Source organism: Haemaphysalis longicornis, unplaced genomic scaffold (assembly GCF_048455015.1).
Source record: "Haemaphysalis longicornis isolate Haplotype H1 unplaced genomic scaffold, Haemaphysalis longicornis Haplotype H1 scaffold_7, whole genome shotgun sequence".
Lineage (NCBI taxonomy): Eukaryota > Metazoa > Arthropoda > Arachnida > Ixodida > Ixodidae > Haemaphysalis > Haemaphysalis longicornis.
In genome coordinates this window covers 100,276,246-100,294,645 of record NW_027526422.1, presented here as the reverse complement: position 1 = coordinate 100,294,645, position 18,400 = coordinate 100,276,246, and the positions used below count along the sequence as shown (strand labels likewise).

At 49.4% G+C, this 18,400-nt stretch overlaps 1 non-coding gene across 1 annotated transcript; it reads right to left on the bottom strand.

Moving 5' to 3' along the window:
- Positions 1-503: 503 nt before the first annotated feature.
- On the bottom strand, positions 504-576 carry Trnak-cuu (transfer RNA lysine (anticodon CUU)). The gene has a single exon. It is a non-coding gene; the product is annotated as a tRNA-Lys (tRNA).
- Positions 577-18,400: the final 17,824 nt, after the last annotated feature.

Below are 18,400 nucleotides of genomic sequence, written 5' to 3'. Positions count from 1 at the left end.
GTCTAGCGTTTTCTTGTCTAGCTTTTCTAGCTTATCTGCGCTTGTTAGTGTTTGTATGTGTTTTTGTGTCTTCGCGCTTCCTTCGTTCATTTTTGCTTCTCTCGTGTTTATATGGAATAGCAAGCCAAGCTCGCTGCCAGGCTGACTTCTCTTTATCATTAAAGGCATCCCTCCTTCTCCTCTCCCCGTCGTCTACCTTCTTTCCTCACACTTACCCCCCCCCCCCCATTATTATGAACAAAGAAATCAAAAACCGTACGCAGAAAGCAACATGCGAACCTAGGCGTTATATTCCCCTTTTAAGAAACATTGGCGCTTAAGCTTAATTCTTAGGTACTCTGAAGGCAGTTTTCAGCGCGGGTGGAGGAAGTTACAGGGACATGCGCGAACAATTTTTTGTCAAGAAATAAATAAGAACTGTTGGGTAAAAAGGCCCACCCATAGCTGAACTCTCCGACAGTAGCTGCAACTCTCAGCAGGAAAAGGTAAATAAAAAAAATATCCGCCCAACGTGGGGCTCGAACCCACGACCCTGAGATTAAGAGTCTCATGCTCTACCGACTGAGCTAGCCGGGCGACGCCTCAGGAGCTCAAGAAGGGGCACTTGCGCGGTCGGAGGAGCCAAGAAACTAGGAAAAGAAACAGCGGGCGTTTGCTTTGAGCAAAAGCTCACTCTGTCAGGACCGCTGCCCCTATCGTAGGATCTCGACGCAACGACGTCATTCTCCACGGGGCCGCCCTTCCCCCATCCTATCAGCACACGTACCACAACCGGGCCCTCTTGAGCGGTCGAGCACCCGTGGCGTTGGGCCAGAAATGAGAGCGACGGGAGCTAACGAGACTGTGAAGGAGAGCCCGAGGGTGACGTATTTCGAGAGGGCTTGCGTGTACGTGCGGAGAGAAGAGAAGAGGCAGAAAAAGAAGGCGACAAAAAAAGAAATGCGACCGCGAACAGGACTTGGCTGTGGCCAGATAGTAAGGCAAGATGGATTAATAGCCAGGCTACCCTATACACGGCTACGGTTACGCGCATTACACTACTGCATTGCGACGACTGTACATCTCTTGGATTGATATGTCCTCAGGCGAAAAGCTTTACTACCCTTTCTAAAGAAAGTTGACTACTGTGCTCTTGTGAGATGCGCGAAAGCTTTGTCCAGTCGAAGGAATAGAATCAGTCGTCAAACATTCGCAACGCCAAATGCAAACGAATAACGATCTCATGCGACGCTTTTTCGTGCACTAAGTAAATGCATCTACGAACCATATACGATACCTAACACATCTACGATACGCATCCATGCATCTACGATACGTATAGATACAGATAGGAAACGCATCTACAATACGTAAGCGTGCGTACGCTGGCAGCTGCTGTCTAAATCCAACGTAATATCTTAAGGGTATGAATGGACAAATGAAACGCCAGCACGGAAATATGAAGTAGAACACACAAACAGCGCAGTTTCTTTCCTTGCAACTGAAATTGTCGCGTGGCTTTGTTACAGTAACAACGATGGAAAATGTGTCTTTCTACATATACCCTAGAGAGTCACTACGTGTTCTGGTTCATATTTTCGTGTTCTCATTTCATTTGTTCATGAATGTACGTGGCGCACAAGGCAATGACTGTGAGCAGCTTTGATGTCATTGTTGTGAGCAGCTTTGTTGGCGAATGCACGTGAACTGGCCAGTAGAACAGCACGCGAGAGATGACGCCACGAACGCTGGGCAAAGTGTTCTCAAAGGTCGAGGTGGCCAACGCCAAGCGCTCGTCACGAGGCGCTCGCCCACGTGCGCTCGGTATTTCTTTTTTGGTTTTCTTTTCTGGTAACGCTCGATGACAGAAGTGAAAGCTGCCCCGCTTTTAAAAGGTTGGAAAGAGATAATCACTTTCCGATTGCTGCGCCTGCAGACTCATGTTGCTTATATTTATGGATGACTAAGAAGAGTTACTCATCCATAAATGCCAATTTTTCGCAATTTTGCCTCGCAACATCATTTATTTTACATGGTGCTCTGATCGGTGCAAGACAATCGTATCAGAAAACTGTGCCCTCAATCGTTCTGCTTACTAAATAGTGCCGTTATGGAGCGCAGTGGTTTCTTGCTGTGATTTATGAGCGTTAATTAACATTTGCAAGTTGTCACCCGTAAGAACATAAATAAACTATCTTCGTTATATCCCCTGGATGCTGTGAAATTTTGCTTACATTATTTCCACGCTCCTCCTCCTCCTCTCCCCCCCCCACCCTGTCCTACATCAGTGCAAATGGTTTGCCCCACTCCCCCTGAGACAAAATCCTGCCGACGGCCATGCGTCCGCGTAAAACTTCCATTTCCGCGCCCAACTTTTATTAGAACATAAGGCTTGAAACCGCGCAAATGATCCCTGAGCTTTGTCACGTGAGTGATGACTCTGTTGTGGACACCGAGGAGTACCATCGCGTGCGTCGCAAGCTCCGACGTGAGGACGCAGAAGTGAGCGCTGTTTGATTCTCTAAATGAACAATTATCAGCTTGTTAGTCTTAGCAAGCTTGAACCCCCCCCGCTGAGACAGGCGCAAAAAAAGAGATCAGACATGCTGCAGTGGGCGGTGGACACTGCAACAAGGCACTGCAATTGACAGGATGGTAGCTACGTACTGTCGAAAGGGCAGGCAGAAACTTTCTGCCTTGCATCCAGAACTCACGCGGGAGCAGAAAGTGATGTATCAAAAGATACAGAGTCCTTCTCCCCCCCCCCCCCCACCCCTTACTCAATTTAACATGTTCCCGAATCATTACGACAAAAGTTCCCCATGATGTAAAAAGCTGCACAACCTTCGTAACATGGAAGGAGAGTGCCATTTTAGCTGATAACACCCGCCACCCACATTTCCTCCCCTAATAACCCCACCTTTCCCGTAGAGAGTGATGGGAGCCCTTGCTGTCCACTCAGCCTTGGAGCATCAGCTACGGCTGGTCGCCAGGAGCCAGGTGGCGAAGGCAGCGTATAGAATCCTGTGAGGAGGGAACCCCGCTCGTCCAGCGTGGTTCGCGCTCGCGTGCTCTAGATTAAGTTTTTCTCCACAGAAGGCTCGAGCGGTCCCCAACACGATGTCCTACAGAAAGCAGTCGACAGCGCGATTTCCTATCCCCAGTACTGAGGCCTGACTTGTGAGCCCTCCAAATCAGCGCTTGTATTAAAGTCCCGCACCCGCGGTCCCCCACCTCCCCCAATGCCTGAAAAACAAGTAACCATCTGCGGTCAACCGATACCCAAAGTCAAGACTCTAAGAATATGGGGGGTCCCATTCCACCACGATAGGTACGGCGCGGCCTTCTTACCTCAACTGCAACAGCCAGAGCAAAACTCACCCACCTCATTCGTCGCATCAGCAACAAAAAGTGCTGTGTGAAAGAGCAGTACACGTGCCGCGTCGTACAAGCGCTACTAGTGAGCAGGCTCACGTACGCCACGCCGTTCTGGCCCACAAGTCTCACGAAAAAGCCAAATTGGATGCCCTCATACGCAAGACCTACAAAACAGCACTGAAACTCCATGCGTACACCAAACGGATAGATAACATCCTCTCAGAACTTCTAGAAGCCCAGCACACGACGCAACTCAACCGGCTGTCTCTAACACCACCAGGCAGGATAGTACTACAACGCGTAGGGAGAGCCCCCCCCCCCCCAATTCCAACAACGACCCACACCAATCCCGCTGAACATACGGTGCAAGATCTGGGTAGCCTCCATAATACCCCGCCTCATGCACCCAATTTTCAACAACGGCCGCAGAGGAGGTCGTGTTCGTCATCTGGCTAGAAAATACTCCGAAGACCGTCAAGTTCGGTACACGGACATTGCACAGCACCCCCGATCACGAAGAACCACAATTGTTGCCCTTACTCCGCAAGGTGAGGTGGCCACAGCAGCACCTTATTGTAGTTTATCAACCACAGCGGCTGATGCTATCGAGATTGCCCATGCTGCAACTATCCACCAGAACCAATCACGAGTCACAAATTTTACCGATTCCGAATAGACCTCCCGACTGTATCAGTAGGGTACCGGCAAGCGCCCTTCGTCTCCTTCTGACCTTGCCCGAAGGTCTTGAAATCGCCATCGTTTGGACCCCAGGCCACTTGGGCCTTGCCGGGAACGAGGGAGCTCGCGCTCCCGCTCGCGATCTGCACTTCCGGGAATTCACATCCTTAAGGCAAGGTGCCGCGAGCGGCCCGGACTCCACAATCCCTTCTCTAACACCCCTCGTACCTACACACAATGCCATCCCATCCCACTACCTGCACTCCAGAAGGAGCTATCCACCGCCGCACCCTACTCTCAGCCACCAACAGTCTCATATCTGGCGCGAGCTACAGGGTCGGTACTTACTTTAACCACACAATTCTCTCTCATTTCTCCATCACCCTTCCAACACGACTGCCGCACTTGCAACGTCCCTGTCACTACCTACCACTTGACGCACTCATGCACAGACAACCCTAAACCCCTCCTCAACCAATCACCTGAGCAGTGGCAGACTGCGCTGACCAGCTCGGCTGCGGAGCAACAACAAGCTCTGGGGTGCTATTCCAGAAGGCCTGAGTTTGAGCGAAGAGCTGTGGTGGTAATAATAAGCTCATGACAATATTTCGGAGCAAAGTTAAAACGCTTTAAAAATGCGATTTATGCTGTTTGCTGATTATTGAGGTGGCGTAATCGGATTAGGGCAGCGCGCTCCGAGGATGCGCGACTAGGGCGTGGCGCATCTTTCAGTGCCTTCTCTCGCTCCACTGCTGCACTGGTGGCTACTGGAGGCAAGCAGAACTAGTTTATTTTATTGCACTTTTAATTTATTAATCTGTATTTCTCTATAAAGTTAATTTTATTTTTTATTCCGGCGCTCGTATGAGCTTTTTGTTTGAAAATTTTCGTCCTAAGAAGTAGTTTCTGCCGTCAGTAGCAGACAGTGCAATCACGTGACAATGGCAGACTGAAAAAAAAAAAAAAAAAGAAAGCGGGTGACAGAAGCGCGCCACATTCAAAGAACCAGTTGCTGCTCGTATTACGTTATGGAGAGAGAGAGAGAGAGAAAGACGTGCTTTATTTGAGGCCTGTGGGAGAGCACTCTTGCTGTCTGCATCAGTGCTGGCCTGTGAGGGTGGTTTAGTCGTCAGGGAGGGCGGGTGGGATGGTAGGAGTGTCTGTGGTAGGCACCCAATACGCCTCTATGACCCTCGTCGGCATAGACAAACGCGGCAAGAGTTATGGAAACGTTACGTTATGGAAACCCTCCGCTTTTCGAAACAAAATTTCCTCGGCACGGTCCAGTCTACCTAGTTGCGTTTGAGGCAAAAGCCTGGCGAAATGTATTTGCAAATTCCTTTCTAATACACTGTACCTGCGCCTTTTTCATCGTTTTCATTTCTTTGTCTTTTGGTCCGGATCAATTTAACGCCTTCTTTTCGCTATTACGTGTTTGCGTCCGTTTCTCCTATTTCATTTGTTTGTCTTAGTGTGCGAGCAGACTCGAACACACCACGGCCTACCTAGAATCGGCGTTCTGCGAGGGTGGTGTGCACCTGTCCTACTCCCGTGACATCACGTTAAGACTTCACTCTGCACGACTATTTTACAACTGTTACTTTTCGAATTCACAGTGTTATGAATTTTGCCAACCGGGAACGTTAGTTACTCAAATAAGCTCCGAATTGCGGGCCAATCCCCCAAGTGGCCATGTGTTACTAAGGAAGGAATAGCAACAAGGACAACAACTTTTCGAATTTGTTTGCTTTATTTTATTTTGCTCTTCACCGCTTTTGTGCGAAGAAGCTCTCCACTGCCGTTTTTTTTTTCTGCAGAGTTCAATCCCCTCATAATCCTCTCTTCTTTCGCCCTCCACTACGGCGCGCCTCATCGCCTGCGTTGCGTCGGCGCGTTAAACCCTACAATCAACCAATCTCTTCTTTCGCGCCCATCCCACTCCTTCTTACCCTCCCTCTGGCGTCACGCGGTTACTTTAATTCTCAGCTCACCCCTTTACTCGTTTTCCATGCTCTACTTCCTGCCATGCGATGGTGACGCTGCACAAAACCCGTTGAAATGTGTACAGATCGCCTCTGATAATAGGCACGCGCGCCGTTGATTGTATTGTAGCGAGGATAATGAACAGATGCAACAGGCCATCAAGCCATCGGGGTATGCGCCGTACCAGCATCAACCATGTGAAAGAGGAAGGTGGTGGTGGTGGTTTAACTGGTTTATTGAGTTAACAGGTTGGAAGCGGATCTGCCCCCGGCTACTCCATTTCACCAATACAGGGTCATAGACCTACGTCCTATCCGTATGCGAGGATATGCGCCAAACATGTGTCAGGAGAAGAAGATGAACCCCATAAGGTGCATGCCTGTGAAACGAGCTGGGTTATCTCGAAGCTCGGACCTGCGCTGCAATCGGTTTCACCCCCGCGAATAAACCACCTCAACTGCCTCAACCGCCTATCGGTGCGTCGACTGTCTCCTTCACAGTATACGTAATAGGTATAAGCTGTCCTGCCAATAACCTTTTCAGAAGAAATGCGCGTCACGCAAACCATCGAGGGAGCCTGTGTGCCGCGCTTATAAACAAAACGCACAGTCATGCAACGCTTCATTCGTAACTGTTTTGCGAGCAGACGATAACTGAAGCGCACGTTCTGGCTACAGACGGATAGACGCGCGGTAGGAGACTGCGGAAGCCATGTCCGCCAAATTACCTAAAAGAAAGGCGAGGTTTTGGAAACACGTCTCCAGTGATCGTATTGCGCACACACCGGTTGAAGGTCGAATGTTGGCGGTCGATGGTGCGGTCGCCACCAACGCTTCTGTAGAAGCTGCCCGTCGCGCCAAAACCGCAGCGCACACTGCACTTGCTCCTCGACGGTCATGGAGCGAAAGCCGCCTCCAAGTCGTCGCAAACGGTGTTCTGTCGCCAGCCGACTGCACAACCAATGCACAGCACTTTTCGAGAGCTAAAAACGAGCTCGAAATTCCTAATTCGGTTAAAATACCTGTCGGGGTAGAAATATGCCTGCTACGGCGACCATAAAAATAAATCACTCCGCAGCAGCGGCCACCACGGGCGTCCCGAGTTCAACTCGGCCGTGCAAAACCATAACCGAGTTTCCTCCGAGTTCTAATGTCAGTCAAACACATCCAGCACATTCGTGGGCGCGGTGTAACAACCGAAGCCACACCCACCCATGACATCCACCTTGTGTGGGCGTAGCGTCGTAGCCACGAAGTCGTCGTTTGATGCCCGCTAGCAGCGAGAGGAACTGGCACAAAACAAAATGAAGTCCCCAGGCCTTCGTCAGCTAATGGTGGCACAGTCGCGGGGGTGTTCTGTCCGAACTGGAGTTCACTATTGTAGTAGCCGATCGAAGAGGCCAAGACGACAGGATTTTATCACGGAAGCCTTCTTCATGCCCCGTGAAAACACGGTCCATTACAAATGACACAACTTCCACGTGTAAAACGCACCCGCCAATGCTCAAACACGTTCTTGACACGGGACGATTTCTGGTAAGGGCCCGCCGTGCACACTCAAGCAAGCCGTAAACAAAACTCATATTTGATGGTCGGGAGCAGGGCGCGTTCCGTTCGCTACACTTGACACCTTTGATTACTTGGTTTGTGCTTGCGCAGAGCTGCACTGGGACTACCCTCAAGCCAAGTAGCAAACATAATTAAGTGGAAGAACAGAATACAGAGAAAAAGGCACCGCCCGCGCCGGGCGTGGCCAACATCCAGGCTAAGGATTTAAAAGTAGCAGTGGGGTTATCTAGTTTATGCGAGGGAATGAGTATTACAGATCGATTTCAGATGGTGCTGCATGCGGAAGATAGCACAACCCGTACTTTATCAACGTAATCGGCTCCAATACAGCGCGCTGAATATACCAGGCGTGCTGCGCGCGATTCCGGTGGTTTCGCTCGAAGTGTATAGAATGCTCCACTATCTCTACTTTCACAAACCAAGCATCTGGGAACTCGGGAGTAGGCGGAACTCGAGCCTTCTAGAATAGCGCCCCTGGTCGACCGGGCACTGGAATCCGCGCGGGCTTGCAGCCTCCTCGATTTGGGAGACTGACCGCTTCCTCTCTTACTCCTTGCTCTCTCAGATAAATAAACGTTCATATCTCTCTCTCCTCCTTCTCATCCGATTTTTATTCTCGGGAACCGTTCGTATGCTGCACCGTAGACATGAATATAAGACAACATGCGCCATGAGATGCACTTTTGTGCTCCAAAGTTCCAAAGGCATTGATGTTCTCAAGAGATATTTCATGTCTTTTTGGGGCTTTTAAGCATTACGATGACTTAGAGGCGCCAACCACGATACAAACAAGGTGTTGGTTTCGCTCAGTTCTAAGAAATACATTATACATACCCCCCCCCCCCCAAGTTTTAATGTACACACACAAAAACGTTCTTTTCAATATCGTTTCTGCGTAGGACCCGCCGCGGTGGCTCAGTGGCTAAGGCGTTGCGCTGCTGAGCACGAGGTCGCGGGTTCGATTCCCGGCCGCTTTTCTGATGGAGGCGAAAAGCAAAAACGCCCGTGTGTACGAGATTTCGGCGCACGTTAAAGATCCCCAGGTGCTCAAAATTAACCCGGAGCCCTCCACTACGGCGCGCCTCATCGCCTGCGTTGCGTCGGCGCGTTAAACCCTACAGTCAATCAATCAGTCAATCTGCGTAGAACTGGAGGCCGAAAGAAAAGCTATGGCAGCATAGCACATTTCCCTTGACGCGCTTAGTCTAACGAACTATAGAGAATATCGCGTAACAGCGGATGTGGTCCACTAAATTAAATTTTCTAGCTTTGTAGTGACGTCATACCAGGCCTAAGCGCCGTGCGCCTTCGTTTTGTCTATTGCTTACTGGACAAAAATAAAGCGGTTCTAATTGACGCACAAAGGAAGCGTGCACGTTTCGTGCAGCACAAGTCTTTACAACAGACAATGCCCCGAAATTTTATGGTTATTGCTTACGTCCCCTTTGAGAGCTTTTGAGCATAGCAGACGTTCAATGGTATACCGCACTCAAAAGCAACCATACCAGCCAACTGGCGCCGTCGGATAACATAAACAGCGCAAATACTTTGCCATCCCTTACTAAACGAAGTTTGGAGAAGCGCGAAAGCTTCGTCCAATCCAAGGAAAGTGCGTCCAATCGATCGTCAAACTTTCAAAGACCCAAACCGCGAAAGAAGAACGAATCCATGCGACGACTTTTCGAGCACTAAGTAAGCTCATCCACAAACGCTTTGAATGTATAGCGATACGTGGTTTTGATCAGCACGTGCACTGGAGGGAACAAATCGATAGTGCGTGTAGGAAACTTGCTTTTGGTTGTTACACGCTGATAAAGACCCATCGACACTTTCCAGTTAGCATTCTTCGCTGCCTATATGCTTCTCATTGTTACACGGCCATATAAGTTACTGTAGTGAAGCGGGAGGATGACATGTGGGACCTATTGCACTCCTCTTCAACGAGTACAAAAACGAGCGTTAAGAATAATGACATGTTCTCCTTTTGACAACCCAAGTAACACGTTATTGGATGAACATCGCGTGGTCTCATTCACATCTCTCCGTGACTACAAAATCGCCCTTTTAGTCAACTCCATAGTAACTTCCAACTCTCCCCTGCACTTAACTTCATTTCATTTACCGGCTCGTACGACAAGACGAGCTGCAAACGGAAATTTCAACCTGTGTGTTTGTAAAAATGTGTACAGTGAAAGGTTGATTGAGTTCTTTGGTGAGAAAGTATGGATTGTATCATCAATTGAAACTAAACAAAAAATTTCAATTGACGCGTAAAATGTTTTACTTGTACAACAAACTTTTATAGTTTTCTATGGTTACGTAATCCTTATGTGTTGCTTTTCTGCCATTTGCATTGTTTCGCAACCACATAATGCATAAATGCATTAGTGGATGCGTCCGGGAATCAATAGAACAAATGTTTGGTCTGATAGCCAAAGGCAAGTTTCCAGCCTAATATAGCAATTTCTGCATTGGACCGGACACTTGCCTTTGACTATCAGTGCTAGTATTTGTTGAATAATTTTCCCAGAAGCATTCACTAAAGTTTTTTTATGATGATGATGAGATAAAGGTATACTATTGTACTTCTTTTTAATGGTCGACGCGTTTATTGTCTTACCTGGGACAGTTCCTTCAAATAACCGTTTTCAAGATTTTGAAGTCACGGTTTTGACTTAAGGAAATCCCGTCTTCACGAACACGAGAGGTGTCTACAGCTTTTCGGTCGACTAACGGGTCTGTAGGTAAATTCTTCACTTTTCTGACAGCACACAATCGGTCCCAGTAAGAAAGTTGTCACTTTAAAAAACACTTTAGAACGATCTGTGTGGTGTTCACACACCTTGCCCGCTTCCAGGTACGTCACTTGTCAACGAAAAAAACTTGCGTTCACCGAGAATAGAGATCCCGTGCGTCCTTCCCGAAAGAAGGAATACTTGTTCGAAAAGCGCGTCACTTGTACGAGGAAAAAAAAATTGGCCGCGTTTCTGATCTTTTCGCTGCAAATGTCGACAAAATACGACAGCCTTTCGTCGACATTTGCCAAGTAAATGCCTCTTTTGCTTTCCCGTTCACCTCTCATGCTGTTCCTCTTCCGTCGCGCTCTTCTCAATGTGAACATGCTAGAGGTCTGCTCAAGTCAATTTAAATTTACCGCGCTCCATTGCTCTAGGCCGGGTTCCTCGATGCCAGCGATGCCATACGGCGGAGACGCGCGTGAATCGAGGCACCCTACTTCAACGTTTATCGCACCACGTTGCCCTACTCCACGTGCCTTCCAACCGGAACATGAAAACTATGTAGTGGAACCTTTCATAACTGTTGCCGTTTCGTTTCTTAAAATGCCGCCAGAAGCTATAGGGGCGCGGGCGACTGCAGGCGACAGAGTGAATGCAGTGGATGTAGTATTTCATGTGAAAAATCAAGCAGTCATGAATATTTTATTAACAACCACTGAAAATATCACTTGTGCAATGATTTTGCGCCTCATATTTGCGTAATATTTTGTTTTTGTTCAACAATGTTGACAAGTATGAACATTGACACAGGAATTAGACTTTAGATTTGGCTGTGGGTATATAAAACTATTTCGCAGCTTCTACTTCACTTTGGCTGGGCGGCTGAATCGAGTCACAGACAGACAGACAGACCGACAGACAGACCAATTTTCTGCGTTTAAGAATCCCAAGAAAGACTATGGTTTTTAAAAAAACACGTTCATCGAGAACACCGATCTCGTGCGTCCTTTCTGAAAGAAGGAATACTTGTTTGAAACGTGCGAAACTCTCCGCCGTTCATAGGTATATACTTTTTGGGATGTGCCGAACTAACGTCGTCATCCCAGGGCGACCAGGCCACAAAAAACAAACTTGTGCGTGATGGCCGTTTTCACACGGGTGATTTTGCTCGTTATGGTAACAATCCTAAAGGAACAGAGCAGCCGTATACACCATTTTCCATAAGCAGCCGGGAAAGGAGGAAAATACTCTCAAACCAGTTCTCTCGGCGGCCGACCAGCGTTGCCTGAGCGCGCTGGGCTGCTAACATCGCTCGGCGCGGTGTGCTCCATTGCGTAGTTCAGGAGTATTTCGCACCGTGTGCTTAGTTTTTGCGGAACTTCAACTGTTTTAGCCAATGCTGCGATGCCGTTCAAGGCACAAACGTCGCTTGGTCAGCTCTGCGCGGTGGTGGGTTATTGAACAACCAGAGAAAGCGAGAAACAGTCGCTGACAGCACGCATGTGCACGACACTGCCTGGAGAAAATGCAGTGGGGTTGCGGCGTGTTTTTGCGGCATCGCTTCCCAACGCACACCGAGTTGAGATATCGGTGGATTCCGTTGATAAATCGCAACGACTTTGTACCAACGACCAACTCCGGGGTTTGTTGGGTGCACTTGGACGGCAAGCAGACGGAGCAAAATCCATTTATCACACGCAAAGCTGCGACAGGGAACGGAACCCCCTGAAATGTTAGAAGCAACTTTATCCTTTACAATACAGCATTGATTGGTTGGTTGATTGATTGATTGATTCATTTATTATGGTGTTTAACGCCCCGACGCTTCATGGGTGATGAGGCGCGCAGTAGTGGAGGGCTGCGGGTTAATTTTGCCACTTGGGGATCTTTCACGAGCGCCGATAAAATACAACACTACAATAACTTCTGGTTCCTTGTAGTCAATTTAAAATACCATATATTGTTTGGTCATTACAGCCGGTTGGCATTAAACAATCCCCTTTTCATCTAATCTAACCTTTAAAATCACGGCGTTTTGTTTACTTTTTTTCAGGCCAACGCATTACACTGCCAAACGATATGAAAGGATAACTTTCTCCATCGCACACTGCTGGTCGATAGCAGGATAAGCAGGCAGCCAAATGTGGAAACGCAGCTCGAGATACGCGTGAACGCTGCATTTACAAAATACCTCAACCTGTTCACAACGCATTCAAAGGAAAAACTTCTAATCCTTTTGCGTTACCACGGAATCTAAAGTATTACAATTACAAAACAGTTACTGCTGGTCGCGTAAAGCATTTGTGGTGCAAGCAGCGGTTTCACAAAGGTGGGCTCCGAGCGACAGGCCACATGCGCTGCGCAGAGTTAGGTCAATCATGATCACGATCATGATCAACCAATATTAACTCGCCCGAACGTCAACCCTTTTGCTCAACCTTCGAATAGTAATTTGACTGGTTGTGCGGTCGTGTTATTTTTCCGCCCGGGTAATTTCGTTTCGTCAGTAACCGTCATAAAGCGCTAACCACATGGAGCGATTTTTCCAGCGACGCGACGAGCGACTCGACTAGGATCCGCAGTCGCCGAACCGAAGTCGCTCGCCGAGGCAGCCACATGACAGCGACGGCTCGAGCGACTGAGCATGCGACTGAGGATGGCGATTTCAATGTTTCCGCACTGCGCATAGTAAGGCGCTTGGTACGCTGGATGTTTGCAAACATTTTTTTTGTTCATTTGTCATAAAAAGCATGACTAAAAAGCATTACGCCTTTCTACCTTGCTTTTTGCACTTCATTGCATCTCTAAAACTGGTTTGCCATGGGTTAGCGATAGCGCACGCTTTTCCTTCTGCGCCTCGTTTCTCGGCTCCAACATGAACGCCGTGAAGAATTCGCTTTCTTGACGTCGTTTTTCCCACACGGGTCTCACCCAGTGTGAGCGGGAGCCTTCTTGCTTCTGCTTCAGCGTGTACACAAGCTTTGCCACGCAAAGCTTTCTTTGCCGCTGCACCGCAAACGTCGTCTGCGTGGATTTGCAAAATCTTCCCCCCGTTCTCTTTCAAAACCGGAGGTTGCGTGCTTACGTAGGGGCTCTCCTATTGGCTAGTCGCTGAGGCCACTTCCGGGAGGCGAGCGACTGTTTCTGGCGACCCAGAACCGAGCGATTCGATGAGCGACTTGGTGCGCGGCGAAAAGTAGTTCGTCGCTAGTCGCGTCGCGCCCCAAGTCGCTCGCAAAATCGCTCCATGTGGTTGGGGCTTAAGTCTAGTTAAGAAAGATTATATTGCATTGCAATGTCAACAGCGTAGCAATCGCCTCGTCGAAAGTCCATCACGAGCACGGATCACCGTGACCCACATATGCTGTGTGCGCTCCGCATTCGACGTCTGCGCTTCCGTAAACATCGGTGAACATAACAAGCACGGTGGCATTGAAAACACGTATTTACTCCCCGATATCGATTTCTATGTCAGTTGGTGCCATACCGGTACGGTTGCATCGCGGAACTGCGGAGCACCACCGGCACCACCACCACACTGCTACTGCTGCTCGCAACAGCCGGGGTCGGAATTTCCCGCTCTGGCAGCAAATTAGGACCTAAAATCTGTCCGCAGATGATGAAAACAAAGCAGAACACACACACACAAGCACTGCAACCGCTAACTTAAGGCCAAACACTACGGTTCACTCGGTAATGCACGGATTCCGAGCAGACGCACGCAAAGAACGGCGCACTTAACAGCCCAGCGCGGAGGTTTCGGCGGTCGCTTCATAGACGGCGCTAGCGTCTGGTCAGAAAAAGCAAATGGCGGCGCCCACCTCAAGCAAGGAAAATGGTGTATAGAGCTGCAGTGCCAGAACGCACTGTGTCGGCCGTATTTTCGCCGCTTCGCTATTCGCGACCGACATCCGTAGGGAGTTTTAGCTGACCGTCTTTCACGGTCCGCTCCGCTCCGATAGCAAGCGGAAGCGCCATTGCGCATGCGTGGCGCGCTTGGCCGCGAACGGCAGGCCGCGGGCCGCGATACCGGAGCGGAGCGTCGAAAACGGTCAGCTAAAACTCTCTAGTTTTAATACATGAGATCAACACCGCACGGCGCTAGCACACCATCGCATCTAGAGTTCCTGTATATAGCTCCCGCAGGGAGCTAAGAGTTGCGCGACCCTTTTCCACGCGCCGCTGTGATTGCGACACTCCGGTTATCCATGCCGCGCAGAGAAGCCCCCACTACGGCTGCGCCGCAGCCGCCGATGCGGGCGGCACCGCGCCCCGCCCAGAAACAGCAGCAGCAGCAGCGTGAGCGACATCGCAGGAATCCAGCGTAGGAATCCGCCGTAAGGCGCCGCCGACCGAAGCGCCCCCACCACGCGTCTTACTGTGGCGTTGTTGAAAGACAGCTGTCGCCTTCGTGCCATCCTGTCGGCTGGCACTGCGGCGTAGCTGTCTTACTGTGGCGTTGTTGAAAGACAGCTGTCGCCTTCGTGCCATCCTGTCGGCTGGCACTGCGGCGTAGCTGTCTTACTGTGGCGTTGTTGAAAGACAGCTGTCGCCTTCGTGCCATCCTGTCGGCTGGCACTGCGGCGTAGCTGTCTTACTGTGGCGTTGTTGAAAGACAGCTGTCGCCTTCGTGCCATCCTGTCGGCTGGCACTGCGGCGTAGCTGTCTTACTGTGGCGTTGTTGAAAGACAGCTGTCGCCTTCGTGCCATCCTGTCGGCTGGCACTGTGCGCTCATAGGGGGTGACGCGCTAAGGAAGGAACAGCCTAGCAGACGATGGGCACAACTAAGCGCGGCTTTCTGGGCATGCGCTTAGCCTCAAACAGCTTGCAACTTGGCTCCGTCATATGGCGCTGACGCACAGAAAAGTCGCCGCTCACGCACGCCAGTTAAAGATTTGGCCGACTGTACCATGTCTTCCACTGTAAACCACTTCCCTCTGTAATGCCATTTGGCCCTGAGGGTATAATAAATAAATAAATAAATAAATAAATAAATAAATAAATAAATAAATAAATAAATAAACAAATTAATTAATTAATTAATTAATTAATTAATTAATTAATTAATTAGTTAGTTAATTATTAATTATAGGCCGATTGAATGCCATTTTCATTGTGATGCAACTTCAAAGGGGCATTCACCCTTCCGCAACACGCGATTACAATGTAATCTCTTCGTCGCGAGGCATTCCCTTGAGGATGAACAAAGGAGCCCGAAGCGGCTAGGTGATGGGTCAAAGATGGGTCGGGCGGCGGCCCGGATCATATTTGTAAATGTTAGGCGGACGCTAGACACATCGCCAACACTTCTTGATGACGTGATGCGCACGCTTTCTTCGATGCCAGGCGTTCGTTACACAGCATAGCAGAAGGAGCAAAGATGTCCGAAGCGGCGAGGTGACGGGTCCAAGATGGGTCGCGCGGCGGCCTGGTTCATACGTGCCAAAGTTATGCAGGCGTTAGACACATCTCCAACACTTCTCGATGACGCGATGCACACGCGTCTGATGTGAAATAACGCTACAAACCGCTCGTTTATAGCCGTCTTCTTCCCAAACATACACACACGCCAACCGCACTTTGATGTTTGTCGCCATGTTGGCTACCCAACGAAGACCATGGCATGGCTTGGCTTGACTTCGTTGCAGTCTTTCCGGCTTAGATTTCTTGCTCTTCTTCCAACTCTGCTTCTTGCGGCCTCGCAGGCGCAGCACTTTTAGCTCTCTTAGCTCCCATCAGGGATACGAGTGTAATAGCTTTTCCTTCACGGTAACAGCCAGAGTTACTCAATATATCCAGTAACTCTGGGTAACAGCAGCGTCAGACGTCCATGTGGATTGTGATCCAAAAGAAGTAATACAACGGATCATTTAGGGATCATTCGCAATCCCTTGTGATCCAAAATAAGCTCTAGGATGAACCATTGAGGGATCATTTATAATATCTAATCCTGTGGATGTCCCGTGAACGCCCAGTATAGGATCCAGGATGTTTTGACCATTTGAGGACGTCCTCAGGACGTTTTGCGTTATCTGGGGCGGATGTCTTTCATAAAGAAAGCATGCAGTTGCTGCGCATGATTATCAGGAAATATCATTCGTGCTGCAACGAACTTGCGCTATTGGCATCTCAAGCGAAATCGCGTGCGCACTTGACAGCTACTGCTACGCGAAAATTCATTTAAAATGCTGCCGTTCTTGGTATTTTGGCCCCCGCTAAAAATCACTGGGCGTACGTACATCTCCTTGCATAATCGACCCGTTTCAAATAAATCGCGAACTGGAATAGCGCGCGCGCGGCAAGAAAATGTTGAGCAACTTTCGAGAGCAGTTATTTCTTTTCGAGTACGCAGCCAGATCACAACCCGAGATGCCGAAGCGGAACGCTACGGAAGGGCCGGAATTTGCACGAGGGCGAAGGAATCCAAGAGCGATAAAAATCACGTGATCAGCAACACTACGTAACGTGTTACGCCGCCAGTTTTTTTTTTTTTTTTCCTGCGGGGTATGTTATATTTTTCTGCCATTCTTTTTTCTTTTCTCTCGCGCGCACGCTGCGTTTGCACGGCGTTGCACGCGCTCTCCGGCAAGTCGACGTTCTCATGTGGTGCCGATTATTCTTCTCTGTGCCTGTTCTAGGTACAAGCGCATAGAGCTTTTCTTGCGCGCTGACATCCCAGCGCTCACATGCGGTTTACGTTATGCTTTCCTTCCGACTGGAGCAGGAAGGCGAAAACCACTTAGTTAAAGGGACACTGAAGTGATATGTAAACATTGCGCGATTACTAGCGCAAATTGTAGTCCGGAGTCCCCAGGCCATGTTTCGACCACTCTAGACGCGTTTACGCGATTTTATTTAGTAGAAAAACTAATTCGAAAATGCTGTCCTCCTCTCTTTGCGCTCGCCCATTTTCTGTGGCGTTTTCGTGTGACGTCAGGAGGGGATGAGCTGGCAATTGGCTGCGGCGCTACTGCACGGCTCCCCGGCCAACAGAGTCAGTCGGCCCAGCGTTTCGTCCGCCGGCCGCCGGCGGGTCGTCGCAGTCCAGGAGGTTAAAAAAAATTGCTTGGTCGCAATTCGTTCGCTTAGTTGAAACGAAGCCAGGACACGTTTGTGAATGGAAGAATGTGCCTTTCTTTACTTGGTTTGTTTGTACACTGTATCTAGCTCCAAGTCAAGGTCGCTTCACACAAGCGCTGCACAAGCGCACATGCGACGCTTCGCTGACTGGTACGCCAGTAGGAAAATATAAGGCCTCTTGAAGGCGGGAGAAGAGTCAGCGAAGTCAATATAGGTACTAAGGAAATAAAATCAACTGATATTTTTACCGTACAGCGTAAAACTAGGGCGCGGGAAGCACTTTTTTGCGCTGGGCGAACAAGCACAGCGGTCAGCAGCACGACTACGCATCCACGAACGCTTTTCCGTCTACGAAATGCAATTGCTAGACGTGAGCTACTGTGGAAACTCGGGCGACGTTTACTGCACGAGCGCAGTACAACAAATAGTCACCTAAGCTGCTTGAAATGCCAAAACTAAATAAAAGTGTACACCGGTTGTACAATATGTACCCTATATTAGCCAGGCCTTCGCATCCCGCTCCGTGGCTCAGTTGTCTGAGGCGCTAGGTACTATGTCACCGCAAGTGTTTTGCAAGTCACGAGTTCAAATCCCCGCGGGTACATGCTTTCTTTTTTTGTAAGTTAACTTTTATGTTTTTGCGCCGATGTTTTCTATATTGAGTTCACCTTTTTTTGGGCCGCAACGTTCATGGCTACACGAACTAGTTCACAAAACGCGCGCAGGCTGGCACTGGCGCGCTAGCGAGTTCTCGTTGGCGTGCTGTTGCCATAAGCACCGACTGCTTGCAGGCAGTGGGCACATGCCAGAATGAACAGACCCTTGGCCTGGTGCGAACACGCTTTTTACGATACAGGCATGAGGGAGGCAAGCTCCAAATATGGGGGAAAAGCGCATGACATTTGGGCGTCTGCGGTTACGCGGAGGGCGTTCATGCACTGCGTAGGTCTCGGCTAGTGAATGCTACGACTACAAGCCGTCCTGGGAGGCTTATC